The sequence below is a fragment of the Sarcophilus harrisii genome, chromosome 3, assembly GCF_902635505.1.
Source record: "Sarcophilus harrisii chromosome 3, mSarHar1.11, whole genome shotgun sequence".
In the NCBI taxonomy this organism is placed as follows: domain Eukaryota; kingdom Metazoa; phylum Chordata; class Mammalia; order Dasyuromorphia; family Dasyuridae; genus Sarcophilus; species Sarcophilus harrisii.
In genome coordinates, this window is record NC_045428.1 from 469,239,029 (window position 1) to 469,259,272 (window position 20,244).

The window sequence follows — 20,244 nt, forward strand, 5'->3', positions numbered from 1 at the left end:
GTTATTCTACTTCTTTTTGTATGTTCCTTGCTAGAGGACTTAAAGATGCTATTTAATTGTTACTTTTCTATCCCTATGTTTTCCTATGAGAGTCTCAAGAAGATTTTTTGAGCTGATCTGATAGTTACCAAATTACTACCTGCTCATGGAGAAAAACAATTTTCATGGCAAGCTTTGTTTGGGGTGAATAATGACTTCCTGAAGAATGTGTTCCTTTGCCAGAATGTTTTCATATTTCTCCCTTCCTCAGGGCAACTGTGACATTTCTCTGGAAAGTTAAAAAATATAATCCTTTTGACAAGGTTTGAATTTGACCATGCCTAAGATTTATGCTAATAGGCATATTAATTCCTTTATAATGCATTGAAATAATTTGTTTTTGGGGGAAGTAGGATATTGAAGTCCAGCTCTGTGATTTCACAGTTTAAACAAAAGTTGAATGGCAGCATGATTGGGAACTCCTTATATGGAATCTTTTCCATTAATACAGTCCACAAGTCCTCTATTATTTAGAGTTGTAGATAGTTGCCTTTAGTGATACTGAAATGCTAACTGATTTTTCAATGATCATTTAGATAATGAGTATGAGGATAGAATCTTCCTAACTTTGAACCTGACTCTCTTAACCACCATACCATACTGCTTTCAATGTGCCATTTATCATAGCCTAATAATACAAAATTTTATAAATTTATCAAGTGATTATTTAGCTATTCAACAAAATTATAAGAAAAAGAAATAAAAATCACCATTGGATTTTTAAAAGTTTTTGTTTAGTTTTGTTTGTTTGTTTTCATATCAGAGATTTTTATTCCAAAATATTGAAAGGTCAGTTGATACGGTTTTGTGACAATAGTTTTGATAAAGACTTGTGAAGATGTGAAAAACAATAAATAATTTAAAAATTGATTAGGAAACTTATTTTAAAGTTTTACTTTAATGAAAGATGTAGAGGAGCAGCAATGATATAATGATTACCATGTTATGTATTTTATTTTATTCTTTTTTAATTCAATTAATTAATTTTATTTTTTTAATTTGATAATTATAACTTTTTATTGACAGAACCCATGCCTGGGTAATTTTTTACAACATTATCCCTTGCACTCACTTCTGTTCTGACTTTTCCCCTTCCTCCCTCCACCCCTTCCCCTAGATGGCAGGCAGTCCTATACATGTCACAGTATATCCTAAATACAATATATGTGTGCAGAACCGAACAGTTCTCTTGTTGCACAGGAAGAATTGGATTCAGAAGGTAAAAAATAACCTGGGAAGAAAAACAAAAATCCAAACAGTTTACATTCATTTCCTAGTGTTCTTTCTTTGGGTGTAGCTGCTTTTGTCCAGCACTGATCAATTGAAACTGAATTAGATCTTCTTTTTGTTGAAGAGATCCTCTTCCATCAGAATGCATCCTCATACAGTATCATTGTTGAAGTGTATAATGATCTTCTGATTCTGCTCATTTCACTTAGCATCAGTTCATGTAAGTCTCTCCAAGCCTCTCTGTATTCATTCTGCTGGTCATTTCTTACAGAACAATAATATTCCATACATGTTATATATTTTAAATATAACAAATTCAACACTTTTTTCTAAGTATGCCAACTTCTGTAATAATCAGTAACAATCAAGCTGCCATTCAACGTTGTTTAAACTTATATATGATTCTTACCCTCAACTGTAACATTCTCTTCCCCTAAAATCACACCAACCAACAAAATAATAGATAATGATTTGAAAAGAAACAATCCTGAATCATCTGTATTTGCTCTCAACTTTGTTAAAATTTGATGAATAACTTCCCTCATTTGATTTGATGTTTATTCCTGCCACTTTTACTTTATTAGAGGTATATTTCATTGTATCAGGGGTCCCTTGTGATTCTTGAAACCTTGCTACTTTAGGTTCTATGTGGCATGTTTTGGATAATTTTAATTATATAAATATTTTTCAAGCCCCCTTCCCGTGCATTTACTATTAATATACCAGGCACAGAATAACAAAGTAAATAATAGAAAAAATAAATAATAGAATCATCCTTATCTATTCACAAAGGGATAAAAGTCTTCTAAAGACTTCCATAATGGTGGAGAAAGAGAATACCCCCTATACAGATGAGGGAAGGTTGTATCATGGCTAGGATATCTCCAATTACACCATCCCCTGGCAACTTGCTGTGCCTTCTGCTCCTCCAATCAGCCTTTTCAAACTTCCTTTGCTGTTATTTGCTGTTTCTCTGCTGCCATCTTCTGGAAGTGTTATCTGCTACTGAGAGTTTTGGGAAGTTTTGTTCATCTTTTGTGAGACTGCCCATACTGACATGTATGGAGTATAGTCAACATGTTTTCTATTCTTTTATTAATGTGATAAAGGCTGTCCTCTACATGTAGCAAGGGAGTGTCACGTGGCTTAAAGAGAGGCAAAGTGAGCATTAACAGTCTCTTTTCCTCCCACCTTTATTCAAGAGGGATTTTTAAATTTCTACTAGGAAAAGAAGCAGAAACCAGAAACCCCCTACTTTGCTATTCTCAGAGAGGAGATATCAGGCTAAGATTATATGTTTCCTTTAAATATTGTTAGCCTAGGGGGTGTGAGTTCTTTGAGGTTCAAAATAACTCCTGATTGCTGTTTCATTAATTGAGGGGAAGCAGGGGGAGAACTCTAACACCTGATTTCTTTCCCTCCAAATACCATATAGTACACATAGAATGTAGCAAAAAAAAAAAAAAAAAAAAAAAAAAATTATCCAATTCAATAAGCAAACAAAAATCAGAAAACAGATTTTTTATTGTATAGTTTTCTGTTGTACAGTTTTCAGTTATATCCAACCCTTCATGATCCCATTTGTGGTTTCCTTGGAAAGGATACCTGGAGTGGTTTGCCATTTCCTTTTCTAACTTATTTAACAGGTGAGGAAATTGAGGAAGATAATAATTAAGTGACTTGCCCAGGGTCACACGGCTAGTAAGATTTGAAGGTCAGATTGAATGTAGGAAAATGAATCTTACTGACTCCAGACCCAGCATTCTATCCATTATACCACTTAGCTGTCCCGCATGAGAATAGATACTAGACAATGCAGAATGAAAAAACTCTTCCATAGCGGATGAGGTACCTCAACTCAACCAAGAGAGTCTTAAATCTCACCTAAAGGGAAATTCCTTGAAGTCTCTAGAGTGGCAAGTTGGGGATGCAGACATAATTGAGACTGACAGCTTCAGTTAGGTCAGCTTCTTCCCAGAATCTTTTATTTCAGTAATCTGAAATAGGATTGTCATCTTTCATCTTTTTTCTTAAAGTTGGAAGCCAAAAACACCCAAGGTGACTCAAAAAGATTTGAAGATTTGTGGCAACTAAAAAGACTGGACTTCTAATTATACCTGACCCTTCACATAGGGATCCTTCACACATTGATTTCCATCAATAAGGAGAGAGTCCAATACCAAAATGCTCTGGGACTGGGATTATCTTTAAAAGTTTTCATATTGGGGCAGCTAATTGGCACAGTGGATAGAGCACCAGCCCTGAAGAGAGGGCCTGAGTTCAAATCTGGTCTCAGACACTTAACACTTCCTAGCTGTATGACCCTGGGCAAAGTCAAATTTCTTCAACAACAATAAAAAAAAAAGTTTTCACATCTCCTGGAAAGACAAAAGCTTGGCTCCGGTTGTTATCAAAATGATTTGTTTTTGACTCACCACTTTTGCCCCACACAATAGAAAGTCTCCCATGATTCATTTGAAACTAAAGTCAATTCCTTTTAATTTCTGTCATACAATTTATGAGTGCATGGATCATGAAAATTTTCTTGAAGCTTCATTTAGCCTCAAAAAAGCATTTAACAATATTATAGATATAAAAGTGATACTGCTGATCTTTGTCCTTCATCTTTTTTTCTATAGCAAATAGCCCTGCTTCCCCTTACTTTACATAGAACAGTAAGTCTCAAACTTTTTCATTTCATATATTTCACAGAACAAAATATCTGTAAGACCTAGGGGGAGAGGTAGAATCACTTCCCTTTAGAAACTGAATTAATGGAAACAATAGTGCTTTTGTTGTTAATACAACAACAAAAATTTAGTGTCTCGTTTTTATTAAATTTCAAAAGTAAATTATTGATTCTTTCCAGAAATAAAAATACAGACTCTATGAACATAAACATGAATTCTATAAGAGACCAGTTTTCAGACCACCCAGAGGTCTCCAGACCACACTTTGAAGGCAAAGGAAAGGGGGGATATCATGGGAGGGAGAAAACCTACAGTCATGTCATGCCAAATCTCTCACTGGCCCAATTAAGTTAATACAGGATTTAAGGAATATATTCATAAAATGTTCCTTAGTATTTGAGACCACACTGAAAAGTGAAAATAATGTATCCTGAAAATGGATTTTTCTTTCTTTTTTAAGTCTAAGTCTTTTGATTCAGGTACCATGTGTTTTAAATTAGAAATTGAAATAGTTACAGATAATTTCTTTAAAATAAAATATATCTTGCTATATTCTGAGTTTTTAAAATGAAATGCAAATGAGCAAGTAATGTTATTGTTTATTTCAAATAAATTTACACTGAGTTCAACTAGATCTAGAAGTCCAAATTTTGATCTGATTTCTTTTTTTCAGGAGGTTTTGTTACTTAAAACAAAACAAAACAAACAAACAAAAAAAACAAGGTTTTACCGCGCGCGCACCGTCCCCTCTCCCTTCTTTGCAAACATTCATCTCGCTGAAAAAAAATTAAGTAACTTCTTCAAGCAAAAAAAAAAAAATTACTTAGAATACAACAATTATTTCATGTCCCAACTGAGACATCTGTGTACACAGTTGACATTCATGATTCACTGGCAGGTTATTTTATAAGCTGATTTTAAAAATATATAAGCTTTTCCCTGCCACCCTTGTTGTTCACTGTTTCTTTTAAAGCCTCACTATAATCTTTATTTAAAAGAAAGGAAACATATTTTTTTCAAATATTATCTGTTGCCTTTGAAGTTGAGTTAAAGTGAGAGCCATGGGATAAATTCTTGAATAATCTTGAGTAATCCCATCCACAAAAAATATGTAACACTCAAATGAACTCACCCATTACTGCCCTTTAGCAGCTGCCTTTTTTCTTCTAACCCTTAATTTTAAAATTTGCAACTGCATTGTAGTGTAGCTGTAATGCTTTCTCTATGAAGATACTTTCTGGGGGAGATAGAAGAACTGAATGTTTTCCATAAGAAAGCAGTCATCTGGATTGAATTGCAGATATCTAATCCTCAAACACACTCCTTTTGTTTGGTTTTGTGAAATGAACAAAGACATCGACTTTGACGTGCTCAAGGAAGGATTAAGACATCCCTCTACCCTTCTGATCACTCCAAAGATGAACAAAAATGTCCTTTAACTAAAAGGCCAGATGTAGACTAAATTTTTTTTTTCAAGAAATACTGGGAAATGGCAACATTTTCAATATGCATAGCCATATATACAAACATATATGTTTTATTTTTAAACACAGTTCTGCTTTTTTCTTCAGTGTATTGAAAGTTGAAAGGTCTCATTTAAGGTACCACACAGGAGGCAAATGAAGGACATAAAAATGGGAATCTACTTTAAGGATTACTTAATATTTTTGTGATTTAAGATTGGGATGATCTCCCATATCTTTGAAACAGGATATAATGTGTTTAGCTATAAAGCAGTGGGGAATCAAGCCTGTTTTCCAACATCAGGGTTTTAACAGGCTCCCATTACATTATCATTCTCATGTTACAGTGAGCAAAATCTAGGAGCAGGAACTTGTTCAACAGCTATCAGAAAGCAAAACAATATGATAAACACAAGAGCATAGGAGGGATATTAATTTTTCCTCTGCTCATAAATATCATAATTTAATCCTATGATGGAGTCATAATTTCATTGATGTGAATATCCATCTCTCCACTGGTACACATTATAATCAGTGAATATCCATCTCTCCACTGGTACACATTATAATCAATCTATGCTTTCTCATCTCATAAGATTTTTTCCTATCTCTTTTCATAAATGTTCCATAAAGGGTCTTCCCAAAGGCCATTGGTTGTTTTTAGCATATTTTTACTACCTCATATATGTCTAGCCTAGTATATGACTTTTTTTAAAGTACTCTTAATAATAGCATTTATATAGCACCTGCTGCATGGGAGAGTAATTAAGAGATATTGCATTTTATCCTCAAAATAACCCTGGAAAGTATGTTTCTATTATTTCCATTGTAGAGAGAAAGAAGGTAATATAAATATATGTTAAGTGATTTGCCTAAGGTCATACATTTAGTTACTATCTAAGGCCATAGTTGAACTCAGACCCAGCATTCTGTGCACTGTGCCACCTGTTGTTTTATTTTTTTGCATAGCTCATTGAAAAATGACTTTAAGTTCCATGAAGGAAGATACTTTTATCTATACAGACAGTGAAAAATAAAGCTCTGACATTTCTAACTGATGTAGTGCAGCCTTTGGGGATGATGAGAACTCTAATCAAGTCCACCTTGTTCCCATTATTAACCTTATCTCACACAAACCAGAAGCTACATTCCTGGGACTATCTTGTCAGCAAAACCAAGGCTTGCCCACCCCACTAAATCTGCTAGGATCCAGAAGATAAGGACTCTTCCTTCCCTAGAGCAGACACACTAGAATATACACTTACTTGACAAGTAACTTTTGCTATGAAAGCACTTTTATTATCCTGCATTAGCATATCCTGGTTCCTGTATTCTCATCATGCAGCTGCATAGACATAATGGGCATATGAGTGTGTTCCCTCCCTAACTTTTCCCCAACTTTCTAGAACCTACCCTTGCTTCCCCTTTTTCTTCCTGCCTCTGACTTCTAAATAGTGTTCTTCACTCATAATCCCACTGGATCACTTCCATGAGCCCATGGGTCCTTTGATGAAATAAAGAACTCTATAGTTGTGAAAATACTTTTGTGAGTTTTTCACATTCACACAGTTCACTTTCTTTGAAGGTTTATCATGATCAATGTAGATAATTATATACATGTTTTAGTTTCCTCCAGACCCACAATATTTTCTTTATTGGTTTCTTTCCTTTATGAAGCCCAAATCCATTATGTGATCATGTTACTTTCCCACTGTACCTAATGAGAGTTTTAAACATGTTTATGCTGGTAGGGTCCATCCAAGCAAAGGTATAGAGTAAGCAGGTAAAAACAATGGAGCTGGAGTTTGGAAGAGAGGTAGCAGTGGCTTAAAATACAGATTTGAGACTCATCTGCATTGCAATGAGAATTGAAAAGATGGAAGGGGGTAAGATCAGCACTGGAGAAAGTATAGATAGAAAAGAGAAGACAACCAAAGACAGACTTGTGATGCACTTAAAATAAGTAGGGGAGAGGAAGAAAGTGAAGGAAACAAAGAAACCAAGAATTTACCAGTAGGACTAGATCAGTGTCATAGAGGCCAAGGAAAGAGAGAGAATCAGAAAAGGCTAACACTAAGAATGTCACATCCTCCAGTAAAGTCAAGGAAAATAGGACTGATTGGATTTAATTATTCAAATTAATTGATAATTTTGGAGAGAGTTATAGAATTATGAAAACAGAAGCTAAATTGCAAAGGGTTGAGGAAGAAATGTGTGGTAAGGAAATGGAGGATAATAAATTAAGGGCATACTGCAATAAAGGGAAAGATTTTTAAAAATCATATTTTTTTTCAATTTGTTGTTGAATTGTTTCAGTTATTTCTGACTCTGGGAACTTGTTTGGGGTTTTCTTGGCAAAGATATTGCAGTAGTTTACCATTTTGTATTCCAACTCTTTTATAGATGAAGAATTGAAACAGGGTTAAGTGACTTGCCCAGGGTCACACAGCTAGTACCTATTTTGCTAAGCTATGGGAGAGGACAGATTTTAACTCAAGAAGAAATCTTTGTGATTTCAGGCCCAGCCTTCTATCCATTGTACCATCTAACATTTATTTTCTCTCCTCTGAAAACAAAGAAAAGCAAAACTCCTTTGACAAGCACAAGTAGTTAAGCAAAATGAATTCCCATACTGCAACAGAGGGATATCTTATGGCATAATGAATGTGTGTTGAAAAAAAAAATTAGGAACCAATGAAGTTTGAGAGACTGACAGAGAAAAAGAAAAGAGACAGAGGGAGAGAGAGACAGAGAGACAGACAGAGAGACAGAGACAGAGAGAGATACAGAGAGATAGAGAAAGAGAGAGAAACAGAAACAGACAGACAGAGACTGAAAAAGACAGAGACAGACAGAAAGAGAGAAAGAGATTGATGGAGTAAGGCCCTGGACTGGGAGAGAAAAATAGCATAAGGAATGCAAATGAAAGAATCAGTCTTAGCATGGAGAAGACAGATTCACCTTAACATTTTCTGCCTTGTACTGTTATTATTTCTGTACTCTGTATTATGCTTCTATAGATTTCCTGCAACTTCTAGCACAACCTTGCATATAGGTTATAGAACTTAGATTTGGGTCTAGAAGAGATTATAGCTTTGGAATGAATTCAATTCCTCATTTTGCAAATGTGAACAATGAATGGGATCCCAAGAAGTTTAGAGAACCAGTATTGGCCCTGGAATTCCAAATCCAGAGCCGATTGTTAAAGTGATAGGAATTGGAGTTTTCTAGAATGGAAAGTGACACAATAGCAAAAACAAATTTCCATAGTGCCTCTGTGTGTGTGTGTGTGTGTGTGTGTGTGTGTGTGTGTGTATGTGTGTGTTTTCTGCCTTTCTCTCTAATTCTGCAACTTGAGTCCATTACCTTTCTCTTGGAAGGTGGATAACATGATTATCAGTCTCATGGTAGTGTGGTTGGTCATTTTACCAATTAGAACTCTCTCATGACTTTGAGACAGATGGATAGACAGACAAACAGATCATTTATGAAGCAGTTACTATATGTCAGGCACTATGCTGAGCACTAGAATGACAAAAACAAAAAAAACAAGATTGTCTTTCCCCTCAAGGAGCTTACATACAAGGAAAATCAAAACATAAAAAGGAACTGGAAAAGAAGGAGAGTAGGAGAGGAGGTGAGGAAAGTTGTTTTTCTTTATAAAGTTAGTTACAATATGTATTATCCTCTAAGTTCTTCTTTCTATATCAGTTCATACAACTATTCTTAGATTTCTCTGAAACTATCCCTTTTGGTTTTTTGTTTTTTTTATGGTACAATAATAAATAATTTATACTATTATTATCATAATTTGTTTAACCAGTACCCAGTGATTGGGCACCTCCTTAGTTTCTACTTCTTTGCTAGGAACACAAAGAACATATGGATATTTTTCTTCTTTCTTTTCTTTTTTTGGAATGGGGAAGAGAATAAACATCCATAAAATGCCTACTAAATGTACTAGGGACTGACTAAGAGCTTTCTACAAATTTTATCTCATTTAATCCTCACAACAACTTTGAGAAGTAGGCACTATTATTTTTTTAAGTATATTTTTTGTTTATTTTGCTAAATATTTCACAATTACAAATAATTTTTAAACAATCATTTTTTTAAAAAATTGAATGTCAAATAGTTACTATTCTCATTTTATAGATGAAAGAATTGAAACAAAAAAGGATTAAGTGAATTTTCCAAAGTCACAGGGATAGTACTCAGAACTACCTGACTCCAGGCTCAGCACTCTATCCCCTGCTCTACTAACTGCTTTTTGGGTTATTGGTCATATCTCTGGGTCATTTAGAGTTAAGTGTACATCCAAATAATTGATATTAAATGAGTTATTAAACTTTAAATTTTGAATCTCAACATAATAGTAAAATTAGAGTACTATGGAAAGATAATCTACTGTGGAGTTACAGGTCCTAGTTTTGAATCCCACCTTTGGAATTTCTTGTGTGACCTTGGGCTAATTATTAGACTAGTTGTTCTTCTTGGATTTCAGTTTTTGCATTTATATAACCTTTATAGAATGAGGGAAGAAGGGGATCATCAATATAATTTCTACTGATATGATTCCCAAAAGGGCTACTGGCTACTTCTCTTCAGAAGTTCTTATAGTATTCTCAGGGTACAGGAGTACCTATTCTGGTGTGTTCTCTCGAATATGAATCCCTTTTTATACTAAGTATCTCCTGTATATCATAGATTAACCTAGCAATTAGCACTTTAATAGCATTTAATCAATTAATATTAATTAGCTTTTTTTTTACAAAGGGATATTTACTGAAAACATTGCAAAACCTGAAGTACAAAATGTTCCCAGCAAGTGGGATATCCCCTTCTCTGTACCATAAATGGAATTTTCTATTTCCCTTCCACAGCCCAGCAATGAAGGGCCAAAAGGACTAGCTCTTCCTTTTACCACTGAAGGAAACCACTTTCATTTATACTTGATCTTCATTGCTTAATTCAGTTCCTACCAGATGCAAGATGGGAAATGTCCGCAGGATGCTGAACCCCTCTTGCTCTCTTCCCCATATCCACCTCTCTTCCCCTGTGGATATCCACATCCACCTTGGAGGTGATGCTCCAAGGCCCACTTTGACCCCTAGACTGACTATCCTTTTGGTTGGGATTTACCTGCTATCGCTCCCAACATCCTCTGGACCTTGTCATCTGCTCTTTTCTGGAAGAACAGAAGAACTATTTGATTTCCTGTCATGAGCTCTTTTTGTGTGTTCTCTCTCCCAGTTACAATACGAGCTTCTTGAGAAAAGGCACTGTCTTTATTTTCTGTTCTATTTCCAGCCCTTATAGCACAATTCTTAGTACAAGGTTAAGTGCTTAATCTGTGCTTTTTCATTCCATGTCAACATGTCCTAACCTTCCCCACCACACAGAACATAAACTTGGACTTCACACAGCAAAGAAGAGAGGATAATTAGTAATTTCTGGCTAGTTTCTCCACCTCTGAATTGTACTTTTTTGCAACCTCATATGCATAATTTGTAGTAAAATTCATGTTACTCAATAACCAAGTATAATAGAGAAATTTAATTTGCATTTTCAAATTTAGCTTAGAAAATATATAACAACAAGAAATTTCCATATGACAAAATATATATTGCTCAGGCTCAATTTCATGCTAAGTAGACACAGCAATTGTGCCTGAGGAAAGGGCTTTCTGGAATGGGCCTTTGTATTCCCCCCAGAACCTGTATGTTTCTCTTATCAAGGCTTGATGAACGGTAATCTGTTTTAGCCACAATAATAAAGTAGGGGATTATGGGCCCTTTCTAAGACTTCCCTTCAGCTTCAAAAAGAGGAAATGACCCTCCCTTTTTAGCAAAGCCAACTAACTCCTCCACTTCCACTCTTAATTCTGTCCCTTCTTGTCCTCTTCATTATTTTATCAATCAAGATATTTCTCTCATATAGCCTCAGAGCTGAATAAAACATGAATGTATATGTCTATCTATGTGCACATGTCTATATATATTATAAATGCATATAATATATATGTATACATGTACACCCACATTATCTATGTTTGTATATATATACGTTGAGATGTGTCTGTTATGTACAAAGGCATATTCATATACGTTTATATATTTATGTACGTATATCTTTTTATCTACATAGACGATTCTTCCTTATTTTTTGCATGAAACTCTGCCTTTTTGTATTCCCCATGCTTGGACTTCTCTCCTCTATATATGCCTCCTAGCTTTTTTTTAAGTCTTAGCTTCCTCATCTTCAATGCTAGTGTTTTTCCCTAAATTACCCCCAATTTATCCTTATGTCTTTCATGTTTATCATTTGCATGTCTTCTTCCCCTTCCTCCCAACTTATATCCCCAGCACTTAGCACAGTGGCTGGCACATTAATAAATATTTATTTACTTACTGATTTGACTTGTATAAACAGATACACAGCAAAATACACAGATCAGGAGAATAACACACAATGCCTATAACGATACCATAAATAAAAACATCACTAACAGGTAGCTAAAATTAAATTAATTGCAATGATCCCACATACACATGTAGCACACTTTTTAGCAGTAAATGGGAGGATTATAGATCTGAATTACTGTATATTCTGTCAAACATGTTATTTTCTGGAAAGGACCACAGAGGTAATTTAGTCTACCTCTGTCATTTTATTTATTTAATTTTAAAATATAACTTTTATTTTACTTTGATTTTAAACAAGCATTAATTTTCTCTCTTACCACCTTCCTCTTCCTAAAAAAAAAAAGAAAAAGAAAAAGAAAACCCTTGTAGCAAATATACAGTCAGCAAAGAAAAATCCTTCATTGTTCATGTCCAAAAAATATGTCTGACTTTACAACTTGAATTCATCACCTCTATGTCAGGAGGTGACTAACTTATTTCATCATTGGTCCTCTAGAATTATGATTGGTCATTGCATTGATTAGTCTCCAAGTCTTTCAAAGTTGTTTCCTTTGGCAATGTTATTGTTGTATCTTTCTCATTTTATAAATAAATTTGGGCTAGAGAAGTTATGTGTCTTGATTGGCTCCTCACTAATAGTAAGTGGCTGAGCCTGCACTTGAACTCAGGTCTTTTGATAACACTCCTCCTACTCTACCATATCGCCTTTGATCAGGGAATTCTATGGCAGAGTTCAATAGTGGTGAGTTTTGTGGAGGGCAAAACTGAGGTGAAAAGAATGTATAGTAGGAAATGCATACCATATATAAGTATATATACATGTTTGTTATGTTCATAATATACATATATGCTACATATAAACATGTACATATATACTTTTAAAAAATACATCATCAAAATTGCAGCACTGCTTCTACAGTTGGTAGATTTGTTATAGAGGCAAAACAATTCATAAATTTGTTAAAAGAGAAAGGAAATCAGATCCAGAGCGAAAATAAGGCAAATAAGAATTTTAATTTAATTACATTTTGTTCTTAAGCAAAATTTTTTTTTGTTTTTCAGAAAACTTTGGCTGCAAAGATAATTTGTAACTTGCAAAATTCAGATATTTATTTTAAAATGTATTTTAAAGCCATTTAAAGCCAAGGTCACATTTTAAATGTGAAAAAGTTCATTAATATTCTGGACAGTGTGCTTACTTCAAGTCCTGGTTCTTTACCGTCAGTAAGTCAAAAATATTTTTCTTTCAGAAATGTTATTATTCCATTACTGTTCTGTAAGAAATGACCAACAGGATGATTTCAGAAAGGCCTGGAGAGACTTACACGAACTGATGCTGAGTGAAATGAGCAGGACCAGGAGATCATTATATACTTCTACAACAATACTAGATGATGACCAGTTCTGATGGATCAGGCCATCCTCAGCAACGAGATCAACCAAATCATTTCTAATGGAGCAGTAATGAACTGAACTAGCTATACCCAGAAAAAGAACTCTGGGAGATGACTAAAAACCATTACATTGAATTCCCAATCCCTATATTTATGCACACCTGCATTTTTGATTTCCTTCACAAGCCAATTGTACAATAATTCAGAGTCTGATTCTTTTTGTACAGCAAAATAATGTTTTGGTCATGTATACTTATTGTGTATCTAAGTTATATTTTAATATATTTTAACATCTACTGGTCATCCTGACATTTAGGGGAGGGGGTGGGGGGGGTAAGAGGTGAAAAATTGGAACAAGAGGTTTGGCAATTGTTAATGCTGTAAAGTTACCCATGTATATATCCTGTAAATAAAAGGCTATTAAATAAAAAAAATTAAAAAAAAAAAAAAAGAAATGTTATTATTCCCTCAGCAGGAAAAGCATAATTTATTTAATATGTCATGCTACACATGTTAACCCTGTGATGTTCAGATTAGATTTAAGACTACAGAATGTCCCACATCCATTGTTTTTGTATTTCAGATAATTTTTGAAAAGTGTTTTGCAAACAGTCAAGAACCTTACAAAGAGTATGATGTCATTTTGGTCTTAGTGTTGGCTTTTCTGGGTATCCATATTTAATAACAAAGGATAGCAAGAGGTAGAATGGCATAGTGGGTAGAAGTCCTGCCTTGAAGTTTGGGAGACTCCATTCTTTTTCCAATACATCCTTGCAGTGTGATACTGAATAAGTCACTTGTCCTCAGTGCCTTAAGCAGCTCTACAAGCCTGGGGGATCTAAACCTTTTTTTTTTTTTCTGTATCATAGACCCCTTTGTTGGAAATACATAAAATAAAATGCATAGGATTACAAAGAAAATAAATTCTACTGAAATACACTTATCAAGACATACTTTTTTCTTTTTTTTAAGTTTGCAAACCCCAAGTTAAAAACATTGTTCTGAAGACTGAATTGCTAATCTGGATAAGCAGAGAAGCTTCTCTAGGTCTGGATTACTATTGCTGTTGTTGTTGCTACACAACACACTACATAGAATCCAAAAAAATAGTTGAATAGAAACTTAGGTATCTTCTAACTCAAGCTTTTCATTGTAGAGAGAAGGACATTGTGACCCAAAGAGATATTGTGATTTGCTTTAGGTCACACAGCAAGCAGGAAGTTAAAATGCAGATCTTTTGATTCCCATTGCAAGATTCTTTTTGCTCTTTCAGGACATGTTTCTTATTATTCAAGAATGTATTTTATAATGAAAACTATATAAATTATGCTTCTAGACAATTAATTTTTATGGCATTATCTTGTTCCTAATCTATCTTCCCAGATGAGAAGTGACTATTGACATGCAACCTCCCTGTTGTGGTAGGTGAGCAGCTGCGGACAGATCATATTGAACCCACTGACCAGCCACTTCTTTCCCCAGTCACCGTGGGAGGCTGCACTCACCAGATTCATTAAGGTCCAAACCTTCTACTGAGAACTTAAATATAATGTAAATTTCCAACAGGCGGTGAATGGCTTTTGGGCCACAAAACTATAATAATGCTTTTATTGGACAAAAAATTTAGTGATATAACAAGGATCATCCTCTAAATTTTCACCACAAGGTGAGAGTAAAGCCTATTTTAAACAAATAGAGATTATAAAACCCTAGGTTTATAAAATAGATATAATGTTGTTGTTCAGTTGTTTTTTCATTCATGTCCTATTCTTCATGACTCATTTAGGATTTCCTTGGCAAAGTGGAGAGGTTTGTCATTTCTTTCTTCAGCTCATTTTATACATGAGGAAACTGAGGCAAAAAAGGTTAAATGACTTGCTTAGGATCACAGCTAGGTTATATCTGAGGTTGCATATTCTGTCAAATGTGTTCTTTTCTGGAAGGGACTATAGGGGTAGTCTAGTCTACTCTGTCATTTTGTTTATTTAATTTTAAAATGCAACTTTTATTTTACTTTGATTTTAAACAAGCATTAATTTTCTCTCTTCCCACCTTCCTCCTCTAACAGAAAAAAGAAAAACCAAAAACAAAACCCTTGTAGCAAATACACAGTCAGCAAAGAAAAATCCTTCTTTTGTTCACGTCCAAAAAAATGTCTCACTTTACAACTTGAATTCATCACCTCTGTGTCAGGAGGTGGATAGCTTCTTTCATCATTGGTCCTCTGGAATTGTGATTGATCATTTCTTTGTGAAAGATGAGTCTTCCTAACTTCAGACCTGGCGCTTTATCCACTGTTTCACATAGCTTCCCAATAATTATTCATAGAATTTAGTTTTTGTTACTTAAGGATCATAAAATTACTTTCAATAATGTTTTCTTAATACATAGTTTAATTTGTAAAAATTCAGTGTATTTATAGAATCTGAATGTATTGAGGATGAGAAGGGAATCAGAACTGTATTGGGGATTAGAGGAGGAGAACTCTGTGGCCCCAAAAGGTATTAGATCACACAGCAAATGGGAGGCTAGAATTCAGATCTTTCAACTCTTAGAGCAAAATTCTTTTTTTTTCCTCTTCCAAGACATGTTTGTTTCTCATTATTCAAGGAAAATATATTTTAAAATGAAAATTCTTTGGATAAGTTGTGCTTCTAGACAACTCGATGGACATATTCTTTTGGAAAACTCTTTTTGTTGCATTCCTCACCAATGGTCATTTCAGTTTCTGCTTGAATTCAATATCCAGAGCCTTATCACTGTGTCTTTCCAGTCTTCAGGTCATTTTCTCTCCTTTCTTAAGGAGTTCAACACCTGGCTCATAGTTTTCCTCTGTTTCACAAGCCTCTTCCTACTCAAGGATTTTAATATTTATTTTGACATTTCCTTGGACACTCTAGCCCATATTCATTAATCTTCTAGGTTCCCATGACCTATATCTTCACTCTACTTTCACCACACAAAAGGGTGGTCACATCTTAGAACTCACCATTACCTCAAACTTTGTCACCTCCATGATCTCAAACTTGGAAAGTTCCCTACTCTAGAAATTTCTTTTACTTCTATTTTTTTTTGTTTCATTCCTCTCCAAACCATTCTTCATCCTCATTGTGATTTTTAGTCCCCTTTCCCTCCCTGTTCTCTAAGTTTATTATCCATCCATCTTCTCTTTTTCCTTTCTTCATCTTGACTGTCTATTTAAACAGCTTTGACCACCCTTGAATCTCTTCCCCTGCTGCAGTTCACAATGTCAGTCCTTACCCCTGAGCCATACCCATCATTTTTCTTCACTCCTACTCCAAAACTGCTGAGCTGCTGAATACTATTACGAGAAATCCACAACCATGAATAACAGCACTTGTACTTTATCTGACCCTGATGGCTTCTCATGTACTTTCCAGAATGGCTGTCTTAAACCTAATGGCTGTCTTAAACCTTCCCCTTTCTCTTTAAGCTCCATAAAATAATTCCCTGTCACTTTCATCTTCTTCATGAAGCGACTCACCTAGTTTACTGAGAAAAGCAATATAACAATACTTATTAAACACCCACTATACACAAAGCATTGTGCTAGATGTGAGCTGGACTCTCTTTTTTGCTTATTGCAATACATAAAAATCCCCACATTTTCTTATTGGTCCTCTCCTCCTTAACATCAGTCTCTGTGGAAGAAAAGTTACTCTTCTTGACAAAACTAAAGCCTTCACTTGCAGATCCCTTTCATTGACTCTAGGTGCTTGCCCCATTGATCTTTCCTTAAAGTTGACTCACTTTCACTTTTTCCCTATCTATTGCCTCCTTGCCCAGAAGAAAGACCACTAGCTCTTGGATCAGTGGATCTGGGTTCAAAATCTGCCTTTCATGATTATTACCTCCATAATTTGGGGCCTTAATTTTCTCAACTGTAAAAGGAAAAGCTAGATGGCTTCTATGGTCCTTTCTAAATCTACGTCTACAATACCATCATCTATCTACAAATGTGCTCAGCTCCTTCTACTATGGAAAAACTTCGCTTGACCATGTCACCTCCATGATCTTAAACTTGGAAAGTTCCCTGCTCTCACACTGTTTTCTTCTTTCTCGCCTTCTCTTTTATTGCCAAACTCCCAGAAAGAGTTGGCTGTATTTAATTGCTTCAGATTCCTCACTATCCCTTCATTCAGTCCCTTGCAAGCTTGAGGCCCCATTCATCACTTAACATAAACTGGTCTTCATGGTTGCTAGTATTTTCTCCCTTTAAAAATTTTATGGGAGCTTTTTGTTTTTTTAAACTATAATTCCTTCCTAATATACCCTTCTTCATGGAACTCTCCCTTCTAATAAAGATAAACTGGTAAATAGAATCAAATGACCCAGATACACTATATCTTTGCACATACTTCGCTGATGTTTATCAATCTCTTTACCCAGAGGAGAGAAGTGCATTACTACTTCAACAAGATTTTATTAAATACTTTCTTTGTGTCAATAAAAAGTCCCATTTCTCAAGAAACATATATTTGATTAGAAAGAAAGGATAGGTATATAAAAAGAGTTTTGTGAAGAAGAATTTATTGGGAAATGATTGTAGCATTTAAAAAACCCCAAAACAAAGCACCAATAAAACTTTTAATGGGAGAAAATATTGGTAAACTTTAAAAAGAGTCCTTCAGAATAGTTCTATTCTGAGTCCTCTTTACTTCTCTCTCTATACTTACATCCTTAGTATTCTTATCACTTCCCATGGGTTCAATTATTTCTAAACAGTTGACTATGAAATAATTATACTTTAATCTCTCCCCTAACTTCCAGTTTTACATTTCTACTGGATATCCAATTGGTACTTCAAATTCAACATGTCCAACACCAACCTTACCATCTTCTCTTTCTAAACCTATCTAAAACTTTCTTATTTCTGTTAAAGATACCACCATTCTCCCAGTCACTGAGATTCATTATACTAGAATTCTGTCTTTTCCCTTGGTCTCTCATATACAACTGACAGAACCTGCCAGCTGATTCTATATCTATAGCATCTCCTTACCAATCACACTGTCATCACTAGTTCAGAAGCTCATCCCTTTTACTCAAACTATTTGAACAGCTTTATAATTGTCTTTCAACTTTCAATCTCTCTCTTTGCCTATTGTGACAGATAACACAAGTCTACTCATATTACTGCCCTGTTCAAAAACTTTCAGGGCCTTTTTATTGCATCTAGGATAAAATATACTCTTCATGCTGATTCCATGCTGATTCCATGCTGATCTCCCTTTCTAGCATTATTTCACATACTTTCCTTCTCACACCCTCTATTCCAATAAACTGGAAGGCTTGCTATTCTCCAAATAAGACATTGCATCTCTCAGGTCCCTGTCGTAAAGCAAGCTGTCACCTGTGTCTGTAACTCATGAGGAGGTTCTCCTGCTTTCCAGATTTCATAATCTTTGTTTTCTTTCAAGGTTAAATCCAGAGTTGTTAGATCCTTCATGACACCTTCTATAATCCCTCCAGTTGTCTCTGCCTTAGCAAATTGCTTTGTACGTATTTATCTAATAATGTTCTCTTTCTTTTCTCCTCCTTTTGTACTGTCCTTTCTCTCTCTTCCTTAGTTTTCTCTCAGTAGAATTAGAAACTTCTCGAGGATAAGGATAGTTTCATTTTTTCCTTTTGAATTATCCATAATAGAGAACAATGGTTTGTTAAATTGAATTGAATTGAGCTGAACTGACACTTGCATCTCAGCCCATGTTAGTTCTCTAGCCAAAAGTCACACATATCTACTACCTTATCATTCCTGAATTTTGTCTCACTCCCCATTTCAACATTTTCAATGTATCAGCTCTTAGAAAATTTGAAAATAGTTGTCATGTCTTTCCTTCTCAATATGGCTACTTTCTTCACTTGTTCTTTATATGGTATGGTTTCATCCCTTCCTCATTTTTCAATGTTCCTCTTAAAGGATTATGCCCAGAACTGATGTGGGCAGCATAATGATAAGATTCTGTCTCTTGGTCTGGACAATTATGCTTTAAATCAATATCAGGGTTACACTAGATTTTCTTTAGCTACTATATTATCCTATCATCTACTCATTATGGACTTTTAACTAACCAAATTCCTTAAATCTTTTGCATGTAAAGTGTTTTCGGCAGATTACTTCAATCCTGTAGTTGTACAATTATACAATTGGGTTTTTTTTTATTTAAATGTAGGAATTTAAAAAACTTAATGTAGGGATTTATATTTTGCCCTAATTAAATTTTAATTATTTTGTTTCGATAATATCATTATTAATTATAATAATACTTGCAACAACCATTTTTTTCTAATTTCAAATTTAACGTCTTGTAGACATCTTAAACTCAATATCTAAAATTTAATTTATTTTCTTTCCCTTAAAATCCATCCATTCTTCCTAACTTTCTTATTACAATGAAGGATACTACCACCCTTTTAATTACCCAGGGTTATAATCAGTGGTCATTCCTGAATTTTGACTTACCTCCCCATTTTTAATCTGGCTGGTCTCCTTGCCTGGAATGCTCTAGCTTCTCATCTTTGCTTGCTGTCTTCTCTGATTAAGTCCCAGCTAAAATCTCATTTTCTAAAGGCAGCCTTTCCTAAACCCTCTTAACAGTGTTTTCCCTCTCTCAATTATTTCCTACTCATCCTGTATGTACATTATTTGTTTGTTGCTTTCCTCTTTAGAATGTGAGCTCCTTGAGGGATTCTTCGTCTTTTTTTTTTTTCTTTCTTGCTTGCTTCTTTTTGTATCCTCAACACTTAACATAGGATCTGGCACAAAATAGGTGCTTCATAAATGTTTATTATTGACTGGCTTTGAAGTCTTTTAAAAATAAATTGATTATTTGAGATTAATTAAATGTTGAAAAGGTTCTGTTTCATTATGTTGGAAAATGACAATGAAAGTGTGATAGTGTGAAAATAAATGTGTAAGACTCACAACTAATTTATCAGATAGAGACTGCAAGAAGAATTCGATTTTCTATTTGAATAATAC